The 13,140-nt window shown below is 45.3% G+C and overlaps 1 protein-coding gene across 5 annotated transcripts in view; it reads left to right on the forward strand.

Moving 5' to 3' along the window:
- Positions 1-12,006: 12,006 nt before the first annotated feature.
- The window catches only part of TUT7 (terminal uridylyl transferase 7), a 61,947-nt gene continuing 60,813 nt past the window's right edge, over positions 12,007-13,140 (forward strand). For 4 of the 5 annotated variants that reach the window (XM_039219807.1, XM_039219810.1, XM_039219809.1 and 1 more), the window contains exon 1: positions 12,007-12,140. The gene's annotated coding sequence lies outside the window, so the exon portion shown is untranslated. Of the gene's footprint in view, positions 12,141-12,170; positions 13,105-13,140 lie in introns of those variants that run through there. The other variant, XM_039219808.1, reaches the window with a different exon arrangement.

Consider the following 13,140-nt stretch of genomic DNA (forward strand, 5'->3'; position numbering starts at 1 on the left):
ACTTGCATTGTGGCTATACAGGAAAATATTCTCATTTTTAAAGGCTATATGCTGAGGGGTTGGGGGTTTAGGTGTCTGGATGTCTGCAACTAACTCTCAAATGGTTCAGCTAAAAACACACACATGCACAAAGGGAGGAACAGAGGGAAGGAGAGAAAGAAAATGTGATAAAAAGTTAAAATTGGCGAGCTATAGAGATAGTAAATGGATGTTCATTGTACACTTCTTGCAAGTTTTCTGTCGGGTTGCCATTTTGCAAAATACAACATGGCTGAGGGAGATTTTTATATAGTCCCTGGAAGAAAACAGAATAATTAGACGATCTGAGAACCAGTAAACATTCATCAGCTGGTGAATCCTTACCAAGAATGCAAGCTCCAGCAGAAAACCCCAGAGGCTTGTGGAGGTAGTTGAAATTAGCAACAACACAATTATTTAATCAGTTAATTCAATACAAGACACCCGGTTAAATTTGAATTTCAGATAAACCATGAACAATTTTTTTAGGATAAGTATGCCCCCAAACATTGCCTGAATCACACTGTATTTTGCCTGACAGCCCAGCAATAAGAGGCACTTTGACCTGCTCCATGCCCAGAGGATAAAGCATGCCAGGTCAGGAACCTCAGGACAGTTCAAGGTTAGGAGCATATTATATTTTTTATTTACTAATTTTATTTAATCAAGCTCAATTCTTCTTTAAAGTTTACTTATTCATTTTTGAGAGAGAGAGTGTGTGTAAATGGGGGAGGGACAGAGAGAAAGAAAGAGAATATTCCAAGTAGGCTCTGTACTGGCAGCACCTAGTCTGAATTGGGTCTTGAACTCACAAACTGTGAGATCATGACCTGAGCCAAAACCAAGAGTCAGAGGCTTAACCAATTGAGCCACCCAGGTGCCCCTCAACTGTACTTTAATGAAGACTACTCCTCAAGTCATATTTTCTCCTTCCATATTGTTGACACAACCCTAATTTAGACTCAATTTTCTCTCACTGCATTTCAAAGCCCCCCACCCCCACTCCACTGCTCCACTCTCCCAGCTTTGACTTCTAAATACTTCACTTTTCCCATCCTTTACACTACCTTTTTTCCCTTCTCAACTTCACCTCTTTAGCTTGGGTGAGAATAGTTCCAAAGCAACAGATGATAGTTCGTAGGGATCTCTTCTGGAGATTTGAGTCACCTTGTTACCCCACCCAATGCCATTAATAAAATGCCTTGACCTAAACTGGTTAGGAACCTTCCCCTCCCAAGGAACACCTGGCTGTCTTGTCTTGCATTTTTGGTACGTGTGGCATCCATGAGGTCAGAGCCCGTCAGAGAAAAAGATTGTGTATTACCCTCTCTTAAATTCCTTATCATAGAATCCTCTCCTTTTTTGGTCTTCTTTATCAGCTTCTCTTATTGTTTTGTCTAAATGTTAGTCAGCCTCAGTTTTTAATCATGAATATTTTCTTTTATCTTCCTTAGGTCTAGTGCTTAGCAAAGTTCAATCATGTGTATATCATCTTTATGATTTTTGACATCTCTGGATAATTATTAATAATTTTTTCAAATGGATTTAATTTTTTACTTCAATTTAAAATAATTAAGAGGAGTAAATCATTATAAAACCTATGGGGCACCTGGGTGGCTCTGTTGGTTAAGTGTCCTACTTTGGCTCAGGTTGTGATCTCCCAGCTTGTGAGTTTGAGTCTCTTGTCAGGCTCTGTGCTGACAGCTCAGAGCCTGGAGCCTGCTTCAGATTCTGTGTCTCCCTCTCTGCCCCTGCCCCATTGATGCTCTGTCTGTCTCTCTCTCTCTTCTTCAAAAATAAATAAGCACTGGGGCGCCTGGGTGGCTTAGTTGGTTAAGCGTCCGACTTTCGCTTAGGTCATGATCTCGCAGTTCGTGGTTTGAGCCCCGCGTCGGGCTTTGTGCTGACTGCCAGCTCAGAGCCTGGAGCCTGTTTCAGAGTCTGTCACTCTCTCTCTGACCCTCCCCTGCTCATGCTGTCCCTCTCTCTCTCTCCTAGAAATAAATAAAAAACATTAAAAAAAAAAAAAAAAAGCACTGGGGTGCCTGGGTGGCTCAGTTGGTTGAGTGTCTGACTTTGGCTCAGGTCATGATCTCCTGGTTCATGGGTTCAAACCCTGCACCGGGTTCTGTGCTGACAGCTCAGAGCCTGGAGCCTGTTTTGATTCTGTGTCTCCCTCTCTCTGTGCTCCTCCCCTGCTCATGCTCTGTCTCTCTCTCAAAAATAAATAAACATTTAAAAAACTGTTCAAAAATAAATAAACACTAAAAAAATTATATATATATATATATAAACTTATAAAAATGCACACCCCAAAATAAATTACTGAGAAGAATTGAACTTCTTATGATCAGTCAGGAATAGTGGATAATTGGCTTATGTTCCTTATCTCTTGCTTACAGTTAAGGAAACTGAGGCCCAGGAAGAAGATAAGTTGCTCCAAATTCAAACAGAGTATAGGTGGAGCCGGATCTATAGCTGGAGACTGGTGAGTCCCAGTTTTAGAGTGTGATCTCTGAATGGGAGCATTCAAAAGGAACACTGGTTCTTCAGGGTAGGAGAGCTTCATCAGAGGACAGGAGCTTGGTGCATGGTAGGTTAAAAAGAACATAAAAATTCTGGACTCAGAAAGACTCTGGTTGGGTCTCAACTAGGCCACTAAACTCATATAGCCATACCCCCCATGAGTTCACTCTTTGAGTCTCTGTTTTATAACATAACACAAACCGCAGAAGTTGGAGAGGACTGTCGGGTCCATGTGCTCAGCCCAGTGTTTTTTCAATCAATTGAAGTTTCCTTCCTTCTGCCACAGACCTACAACAGCTATGTCTCCTTTTGAAAGAAATAGTTTTGTTTTGGCTTGTTTTTTTCTGAATAATCCCACCCTGATGTCTCTCCCTTACTGTTCAGTATCCAGTTCTCCATCTGCTCAGGGATCATTGGCAAGGAGAGAGGCAGCGGCTTCCTGGCATCTTCCAAATGTCTTGAAAGCTGAAGACAGCCTAGTGATCAGTTCTGATGGCCTCAGAGAGCCCCAGCTTTGGGTAGCCAAGGGAGGGCTGCAGGGTCTGGAATGTAGGTTCCAGATCCAGTGAATGTTCATGAGGGGCTTTTGGAGTGGTGGTGGGAGTCCAGAGCCGATAGCCAAGAAAGAATTCTTGAAGACGTCTTTGGTGCAAAAAAGGTGATTTTATTATAGTACAGGAACAGGACCCATGGGCAGGAAGAGCTTCACTGGAGTTGTGAAGAGTGACTGGTTATGTACTGTGGAGTTGGGGTAGGTAAAGTCAAGAGGAAGTTTCTTAAAAAGATGTCCATATGCTAAAGAAAACTCACAGATTACAGGAGACTTGGCTATTGTCAAGCTAAGGTTGTTTTTCCCACTAGCAGAGCATTATCATTAAAACAGCAGGGAGTTCCTGGAGATTAAGCTATTGATAAGATATTTGTAAACTGATGGAGACTCTATCAGTTTAACCATTTGTTTTCTAACCTTTCCTTTGTTTTGGCAGCCAGGAGTATCTAAGGAGTAGCACACATATCCAACCTGGGGGTGGGGGGGGGGGTATTAGCTTGTACTTTGCCCTCAGCTTGCCTTATGCTCCCTCATTACTCAGAGGCCTCTTGGGAAGTTTGACTTTAGGAAGTCCTGAGGATGGAAGACCCAGGGAAAACCTAGAGAAGTCTAGAGTGAAGCATTTGATGAGTAAGGAGACGAGAGGCTCTTTCTCCACCATGACATTTTGAAAGGCAGGTAGTGGGATCCAAGAAGCAGCCTGGAGTTGGGTTTAGGTTTCCATGGGAAAAGAGATGGCTGTGGCTTGGAAGGGAGGCATGGGGGGGGGGGGGATTTGGGAGGGAAAGTCAGTGCTGCTGGTCTGCATGACAACAGGAAAGGGAAGCAGAACTTTCCATCCCTCAGAGGGTGAGATTAGTTGAGGAAAAAGTTTGAAGCATGTGACCCATCCCGAGCTAGGAACCAGGGGGAAGTAGATGACCCAAGAGAAAAATAGGATGATCTGGGGAGTGTAAACCTAACAGCAGGACACAGCCAAGAAGAGGAAGGCTGAAATTAGCACTTAAGACATACTTGAGATTCTATGTGTTCTTGAAAAGAATCCAGGTGTTTCTGAATTCTTCTCAGTGCCAAGAAAGACAGATGGCAAAGTGACCTGGAGATTGCCAGATTTGGAGGGGACAGGGGTGGTGAGGGGGAGGTTATAGAGCACCCATACTGAAAATCATCTAGGAGCCACAGAGAGATCTCAAGAAGGACAACACAATGTCATCAAGTGCAGGGCAGGTCTCAGTTGGCAACAATGAACCGCTGGAGGTGGACTGGGCTGACAACCCACCATGAGTCCCCGAGTCTCAGACTCAGCATGAGATATCCAGAAGCAAGGCAAAGAAGAACAACGGGAAAGACACCAGAGAAGAAACAGGTCCACTCACAGAGCCTGTGGATGTGTATGCGGGGACACTTCTTTCTGGTGTTACGATTCCAGAGGATCAAATCCCCAGACGGCATCCTAGGAAAGTGGAGAAGGAAGTCTGAACAATGGGATACATCAGGGCGCCTGCGTGGCTCAGTCGGTTGAGTGTTCGACTTCGGTTCAGGTCATGATCTCATGGTTCATGGGTTCGAGCCCAGCATCAGGCTCTGTGCTGACAGCCAGCTCAGAGCCTGGAGCCTGTTTCAGATTCTGTGTCTCCTCTCTCTCTGACCCTCCCCTGCTCATGCTGTCTCTTTCTCTTTCTCTCAGAAATAAATAAAACATTAAAAAAAATTTTTTTTTTTTAATGAACAAGGGGACACATATCCAATAGATCAAACTGAGAGAAGTAAGGGAGATGATTCATTTTCAGAAATACCAAATAAAAACTGTACTGTCTGGTTAACAGCAAGTTTACAACCTCTTGGAAAGATATACGAACCTCCCCTCACTCCAACAATGGAGTCCCAAACCTTTAGATACTTCACTTCCAGATTATTTCCCTTTCCATTTTGCATGCTTATTTTTGTGCACTTTGCAATGAGCATGCGCCAATGAACAAAGGGAGAAGGGACTGAAAGCCTCTGCATCCTCTGCATCATCTCAGGGAATGTACATTTTTTTCAATCAGACTACTTTTTTCTTCTTTTTTTAATTTATTTATTTATTTTCAAGAGAGAGAGAGAAGCAGCATGAGTGGAGTGGGGAAGGGACAGAGAGAGAGAGGGAGACACAGAATCTGAAACAGGTTTAAGGCTCCAAGCTGTCATCACAGAGCCCCATGGCAGGCTCCAACTAAAAAACCAGGAGATCATGACTTGAGCCGAAGTCAGATGCTTAACTGACTGAGCCACCCAGGCATTCCCAGTCAGACTATTTTTTACCTTACATGGGCTTAGGTGACTTCCAGGTAAGGCTGGAACCTCTGTAGTACTCCGTCAATGGGGAACAAGGGAGGAACTTGGATGCTAGGGGATAAATTGTCTGCTGTAACTGCTCCAGGTGTGCCTGTCCATCAGGTACCCATTCTTGCAAGAATATTGCTTCACTGAGCTACGAGCCTCTGCACCCTTCTTTTGATGGGTTGGTGGGCTTTTGCTCACACAAACCATCAAAGATATGATTTAAATCAAAAGGCTAAGATATGTTAACTGGCAAGTTAAAATTTCTCCCCCATAGTTTCCAGAAGAGAGTAGGGCCCCAGAGTAAGATTAGATCAATGGGGGGGGGGGGGGGAATCAAAGCCAAGTCTTAAATTTTCAAATTCAGGACATTTGTCACCATTACCATATTTTTCAATACTTCAAGATCTGGGAGTGTGTCTTTTTTTCCTCGCTCATCAAGCACATATCAGACATGACATTTCTTGAAAAAAATGAAATAAATAAATGACCATAGTATATGGCTAATTCTGGGGAAAGTTTTCAATTAGCAATAATTATGCTTTGGATCAACCTTATTGGCTATGATACTGCCACTAGGCAAACTTGTATTGTTATACCCAGATCGCAGTATCCTCACCAACCAGAGATCACAGGAGAGACCGAGTCATGCATGCAAAGGGAAAGGACTTTATTACGGGCTCGAGCTTGGGCTCACAGACTTCACCAGTGCGGTGGATCCGTGCTGAGAGCCTCGAACAAGGGCAGAGTAGGGTTTTTATGGGGTTTGTGACGGAGGAGTTAAAGAAGTTGTGACATGGGAACAGTGATTCAATCATAATTATACAACATCATTGACAGCGGGTTTGACCATACACATTGTCTAGAGTATTCGTTACTTTTGGTGGGATCCAATTACAACGTTTAGAATACCTTTAAATTTAACCAATCACAGAGCGAGCCTAGGGACTTACTTGGCAACTAACGGGTTAACTTTAATGTTAGGTAACAGGGTCCTATCTTTAGTTTCTATCTCCAGGCCTCTCCCTTAGTAATGTGGAGGGTGGTCGCTGGCCTTTCCTGATTGGGTGTTGTAAGGGTGGTTTCTCCTGCCTTGGGCAATGTATAACTGCTTGATAGTTTTGGGAAAGCTGAAACTCAGGCCTTCTAGTTTAGAGGGGAAAGTTAAAGCCTGTCATGGAGTCAGTTTGGTTTAGACGTTTAGACTTGTGTCCTTACAGTATATGACTAATTCTGGAATAACAAAGTCTAGGTTTGAGTTATTAGAGTCCACTAGCTTCCTGATTTTCCTGAGATTTGAGAACTTCTTTTACTTTATGCAACTCCAGGTTGTAAACAGAAGGTCCTGGAATAGCTCTTTGTCAGGCAGGAGCTGAAGAGTCTGTTAGCCCTTGGCAATTCCTCAAGGCACAGAAAGTAGAAAAGTCCAGCCTAAGCCTGACTTGGAGGAAGGTCTTTGAAAAGACTATACAAGGAGAGCCCCCTAAAGGCCCCCTGAATATTGTCTCCCTCCATTACAACACTAATTCTTCTCTGCCCTCTGCCTTCCATGGAACAGAAGAAGGAACATCTGTCTCCTCTGATATTCTAAGAAGGTGGATATCAGACTGGAAGGTCTTCCTTGATCAAACATTAAAATTCTAAACACACTTTTCAATTTTCCCACATATGCCCTAATTTACAGGAAAGGCAAAGTTTGTTGCAAAGTTTGTCTGGAGGTGAATTCGTTTAACAGAGTGAAATGAACATTGTTGGCTGCCATCCATTCTCACCTTTCTCCTTCCTCACAGGACCCAGGTTTCATCTATTATCCCATCCTCCCTCAAGCAATACAAGTGCCCCAAAGCAACCTGACCCCACCTCCTCGCTCCAAGTGTGAGCCTGAAGGTGTAAGATGTGATTCTCAACTGGACGTGATATTGTCCCCCAGAGATGTTTGCCAGTGTCTGGAGATATTTTGGATTGTCACATCTAGGGGGAAGTCATCCACTAGGTAGAGGCCAAGGACACTGAGAAACATGCTGTCATGCATTGACAACAAAGACTTTCCACCCCAAAATGCCAGTTGTCCAATTGTAGAGAAACACAGGTCTAAGGGTAATGGCACTCCTCTTACCAGGGATTGATTTAAGTCTGCAAGAGTTTCTTGGAAAGTTGGTCTGGTCTTCTCTCCTGCTGGATATGGTGGTGGTCAGATGTGCTGTCAGAAATTGCCACTGTCATTGTGCCCCCCTGGGTTATGTCCTCTGTCTGTGAAGATAAGGTCCATATACATAGGAGGGCATAACTGCTGGATAAAGCTGGCATTGAAGCTTACCCCACCACTCTGAACTTCCAGTTTTGTGAGCCAATAAAAATCCTCATGGTGTAAGCCAGTTTTGAGAGAGGACTTCAACTACTTCCATTTTTACTTCAGTCAGTACTTCCTAATTAAGTTCCTTCCAACTTATCTCTTAACTCAGACAAAAGACTCTGCAGGGCAAGGCATCCTGTGATGGGAACCAGAAACTATCCCTTCAGGCAATAACCACTGCCCTGAGCCAGCAAGACCCCACGTGATTGACTTCAAGACAAGGATCTACCTGACCTTCATTGCCTACTGGCACGCACCCGCCCACCTTTGTCCCACATTCTCCTTGAAGACACCTAGAAGTATTTTCAGCACTTTGGAGAGTCTTTGAGACTCTAATCTGTTGTCTTCCTGGTGTTAGCCTCACTGAAATAAATTCCTTTTCTGTTTCACCACCACTGTCTCTCGGCCTTTGAATTTTGTCAAGAGTGAGTGGCTGGCCTGCGTGGGACCCCTGGAACCAGGTGCTATTGCACCCCTGTGCCCTGTTACAATTTAAATTGGGTTTTCACAGGGGTGCCTGGGTGGCTCAGTCAGGTCATAATCTCACAGTTCGTGGGTTCATGGGTTTGAGCCTCACGTTGGGCTCTGCACTGACAGCTCAGAGCCTGGAGCCTGCTTCAGATTCTGTGTGCCCCATCCCCTGCCCCACGCCTGCTCACACTGTCTCTCTTGCTTTCAAAAATAAATAAACATTAAATTTTTTAAAAATTAGGTTTTATATCAAACTCAAAGCTGCATGCATCATGATTTAATAAGTATTCTAACATAATTTTCTGAGAAATTTGAAAAAAAATACAGAAAAGAAAGAAAAGAAGAAGAAACCCCATTATGAGGATATCAAAGACTTTAGGGTAGAAAACTTTAAAGTTTCTGAATTCATTGTCAATCCCACTGTAATATTAGAATATCAGACCTTTGTAACAGAACTAATAAACCTTGATAAGAGAAAGGAATTAAATGTTCATGATGTAGCATTGCTGTAGAGCCTGGCTGGTCCTGTAGCTTTCATTCATTCCACAAATATTTCTAAAAAGCCTGCTATGAGCCAGGCAATGGCCCGAGAGGTCATACTGTTAAATGAAACATGCAAGTCTCTGCCCTTGTTGAACTTATATTCTAGGAAAAGGAGACAGACAAGAAACAAATAACCATGAAACATAATTAAATGACAGGGCAGGTGAGAAGGTGTACCTAGTGCTACAAAAAAAAACAATAGATCAGGTCAGGGGGATTGAGAAGGCAGAGGAGAGGGTGGTGGACAGCAACTTCAATAGGCAGACAGAGTAGGTCTCATTGATTAATGATCTTGTTTGTTTTTAAATGTTTATTAATTTTTGGGAGAGAGAGAGAGCAGGAGAAGGGAAAAGAGAGACAGAAGATCCAAAGAAGCAGGCTCTATACTGTCAGAGCCCAATGCAGGGCTTGAACTCATGAGCCACGAGATCATGACCTGAGCTGAATTCTCATGCTTAACCAACTTAGCCACCCAGTGCCCCAAGAAATGACCTTTGAGAGGAGTGCCTGGGTATCTCAGTTGATTAAGTGTCCAACTCTTTGGTTTTGGCTCAGGTCATGATCTCATGGTTTTTGGTTTCGAGACCTACATCAGGCTCCTCACTAACAGTGCGGAGCCTGCTTGGGATTCTCTTTCCCTCTCTTTCTGTCTCTCCGCTACTCATGCATGCATGGTCTCTGTTTCCCTTTCTCTCTAAGTAAATGAAAATAAATAAATAAATATTTTTAAAAAGTAAAGAGAGAGAGAGAGAGAGAGAAATGACCTTTGAGAGAAGATACTAAGGAGATGGGGGTGTGAATCAAACAGACACCAAAGAAAGGAAAAGCATTCTATACCGAGGGAAGAGCAAGTGCAAAGTCCTGAGATAAGAGCTCTCCTGATGTGTTGAAGGAATCACAAGAAGGTGGGGTGGCTAGGGTGGAGTGAATGAAGGGTTAAGAGGCACTAGGGGTGAGTTCAGAAGTAAAGAGACGGGCTTTGTAGCCATTCTATGAACTTTGGCTTTTACTTCCACAGAAATGAGGAGTCATTGAGGGGTCTTGAGGGGGAAACCATAATCTGGCTTAGATTTTAAATGAGCTTTCTGGCTATCAAAGCAAAAGCTGATGACTGCAGCCATGCAGTGAATGATGGTGATAACTAACAGGTTGGAGTGCGGATGGCAAGACAGCTATGGATCTAGATGTATTTGAAGGAGCCAAAAAATAGATAAAACACACTGGGGAAAAAATTGGCCTACAAAGGTACCAATACAACCCTTCAACTTTTGACTCCATTGCTACAAGGAAAAAGAACACCAGCTGCTGGTTAAGTTAAAGGTTGACTTGTCAAGATGTATCACAAAGTCAGGCATGTGGTTGAAGATAGAAGATACATTGTAACATATGGAGGAGTGTTATTGTCTCCTGAACCAGACAGCCCCCAAATTTCTGCTTCAAGTTGTTAGAAATATGTCGAGATCGTGAAACAATAATTACAAAGATTCTGAGAAACTCAGCATTCCGTACAGAATCAAACCAAACTTTACAACTGGATTTTTATTTTTATAAATTTTTTAAATGTTTTTTATTTATTTCTGAGAGAGAGACAGCGCAAGCAAGGGAGGGTCAGAGAGAGAGGGAGACACAGAATCTGAAACAGGATCCAGGCTCTGAGCTGTCAGCACAGAGCCCAATGCAGGGCTTGAACCCACAAACCGTGAGATCATGACCTGAGCTGAAGTCGTACTGAGCCACCCAGGCGCCCCTATAACTGTATTTTAAGGATCCCCATGATCAATTTAAATTCCCATTGCAGTATAATATGGACAAAGAGCTATATTGTCAATCTCTTTTTATTAGTATTGCATCTCATTTGAGAGAGCCTCATTTACCCTCAAGATGAATCTTAAAAGCAAATTCAGAACGGATGTTAGGCATTGAGGAACACATCGAAGAGAATGCAAATAAAAAATATTTTAAATTCTTAAAAAGATCCTCCAGTGATCCTGTAGAATCGAGACACTTGAGGCCGACTTTTCCTCAACCAGGTCTTTTGTATAAAAATTACTCAACTGGGTATGGAGACGCTACTGCCCCATAATAAATGTATTCATGTATCACCACACTCCCTTTAGACCCTATTAAAGGCCATTGTCTGCCTGTCGGACAGATTATTGGCTTGATTCTCAGGTCTGTTCAGACCCCAAGCATCTAGATAAGGCATTATACAACTGTCGCACCAACGTTTTAAATCACCTTTAGCATAGATAGTAGTTAATAATAGACTCTGCCTCATTTAAGTGGTTTCCAGCAGGGCCATTCACTTTACCGTAAATGCAATTTCTCCATCTTTAAGACGGGTATAATGGTATTTTCCTAGAGGAATTGTTGGGAAGACTACAGTTAATATTTGTAAAGCCATCAGAACAGTGCCAGACAATACCCAGGGTTTACGTGTCCATTATTGTTTTAAGACCTTTACTCCGCGGCATTTCGTGGATTTAAATGTAAATACCTTTAAAAAGCAGAGAAACCAAAACTTGTCATAATTTCTCAACACTCCCTGATTCTATTAGTAGTTCGAGGCTGTCCAAGCATTTAGAACAAGACGGCGAGAAAGGTAACACAGTCAAAAGATGCAAAGAAAGGGAAGCCCGCGTTGTTTGCTAATGCGAGGTGTGCACTCTTCGTTCAACATTTCCAGCACGGCTCTCCCGGATCATCATACTTTCGAGAACACGGTTTTGTTTAGTTCAGTAAAACGAACCCATAAAAAAAAAAAAAAGCAGGGCATTTCCCTGCTCCACACTGAGATCTGGGTGAACAGCTTAGACGCGGGCATTTCTAAGACCTCCCTGAGTCGTTGAATCACTCGGAATCGTCAGGAAACCAGCAAGAGCGCTACAAGGCCTCACACGCAGGCTGCACTTGCCCAGGACGCAAGCAGAGCAGCCAGGGGCAAAGCCGAGCCGCCGGCGCACGAGCCGCGCGCCCGGGCTCCGCGCCTGCCGCGGAGAACCAGAGGCTTGCTCGCCCGCGCCTCCCCGGGCCTTCCGAGGCCTCGGAGAGGCGGAGCAGAGCTGAGTACCGCCGCCCGACTCAGCGCCGGAGCCCCGGAGGGTGCGCGCGACTGCGGCGGCGGAAGCGGGCGGGGCAGGCCGGGGGCGGGGCGGAGGCGGAGGCGGGGCGGGGCGGCGGGCGGCCCTGCGGGCGCAGCGCGCGTTTCCGGCGTGCGCGGCGGAGCGCTCGGGTGGGGGCACCGCCGGCTTCGAATCGCGCACAATGAGACAGCGCTGAGCGCCGGAAGTGGGGCCGAAGGAAAACACGGAGAGGGAGCCCGGCCGGGACAGGAAGAGGCGGGGGACCGCGGCGGCGGTGGTGAGTGTTCTGGGGCGCCTTCTCCCGGTGTCCCTCCCAGACTCGCCTCCGGGGTGGGTCTCCGGTGGGTTCCCTCGTCTCCGGAGTAGAGGGCGGGCCCGGCCCGGGAGAAACGTTGGCTCCATCCCCCGCCGGCCTCCTCGCCTCAGTTGCGAGGATCAGGGAGCCCCCAGGCCGGCGGGGACTGAGCTCTCGGGTTCGAGTCCGCATCTTCACTTTGTGTCAGACCCTGCCGGCGCCGGAGAAGGGACTTGGGTGGACGCACTCGGCCCCGGCCCCCTAGCCGGCTGTGGGGGACCCCGGAACCCCATCGAGGAGGCAGGTCACTTCCTGCTTCCTGGTCCCCGAGGTAGCTTCGTGGCCAGGAGTGCGGGGACGCCTCCTCTTTCTCTGCCCCTGGCCTGGGAGGGTGGAAACTGAGGCCGACCGGCGATGGGGCGATCAGAGACTGGGGTTGGAGAGGGAGAAATGCTGTTCGTGACAAAACCAAACTTGTTTGGGGTTAGAGAATGAGGACTAGGGAGGTGAGCTGGAGTTGTCTCTTGGTGGGAAGCCCAGCCCCTTTTCACTAGAGGGACTCTTGGTGGGGAGCGATACCCTCTTCAGCCCTGGCGACCGAAGCCTGTGGTTCTGAATAGTGGTGGTGAGGGGGAGCCGAAGCCCTTCCCTGGAGCACGGAGAAGGGGCAAAAAAGTGAAGCTGAGAGATGAGCTACGTTCACAGAAAGTTTCGGTTACTTTGTATAGCACTTAAAAGTAATTGCCAACTTTTTTTAAAAAAAGACTGTTTCCGGAGCTTTTGGTTTGGGATGAGGGTTTTGTTTTGTTTTGTGGAGGAGCGCCTTTTTTTTTTTTTTTAAAGGTAAACCCAACCAACTTGGTGTGAGTAACATTTTTTTATACTGCAGTTCTCAAGACTGTAGGGAAGCTTCCCTTAGTCACAGATGTAATCTTCACGTTAAATAGTAAGTACTAATTTTCATGGAGAATATTATAGAACT

The sequence above is a fragment of the Hyaena hyaena genome, unplaced genomic scaffold (genome assembly GCF_003009895.1).
Source record: "Hyaena hyaena isolate Hyena2069 unplaced genomic scaffold, ASM300989v1 scaffold_841, whole genome shotgun sequence".
Taxonomy (NCBI): domain Eukaryota; kingdom Metazoa; phylum Chordata; class Mammalia; order Carnivora; family Hyaenidae; genus Hyaena; species Hyaena hyaena.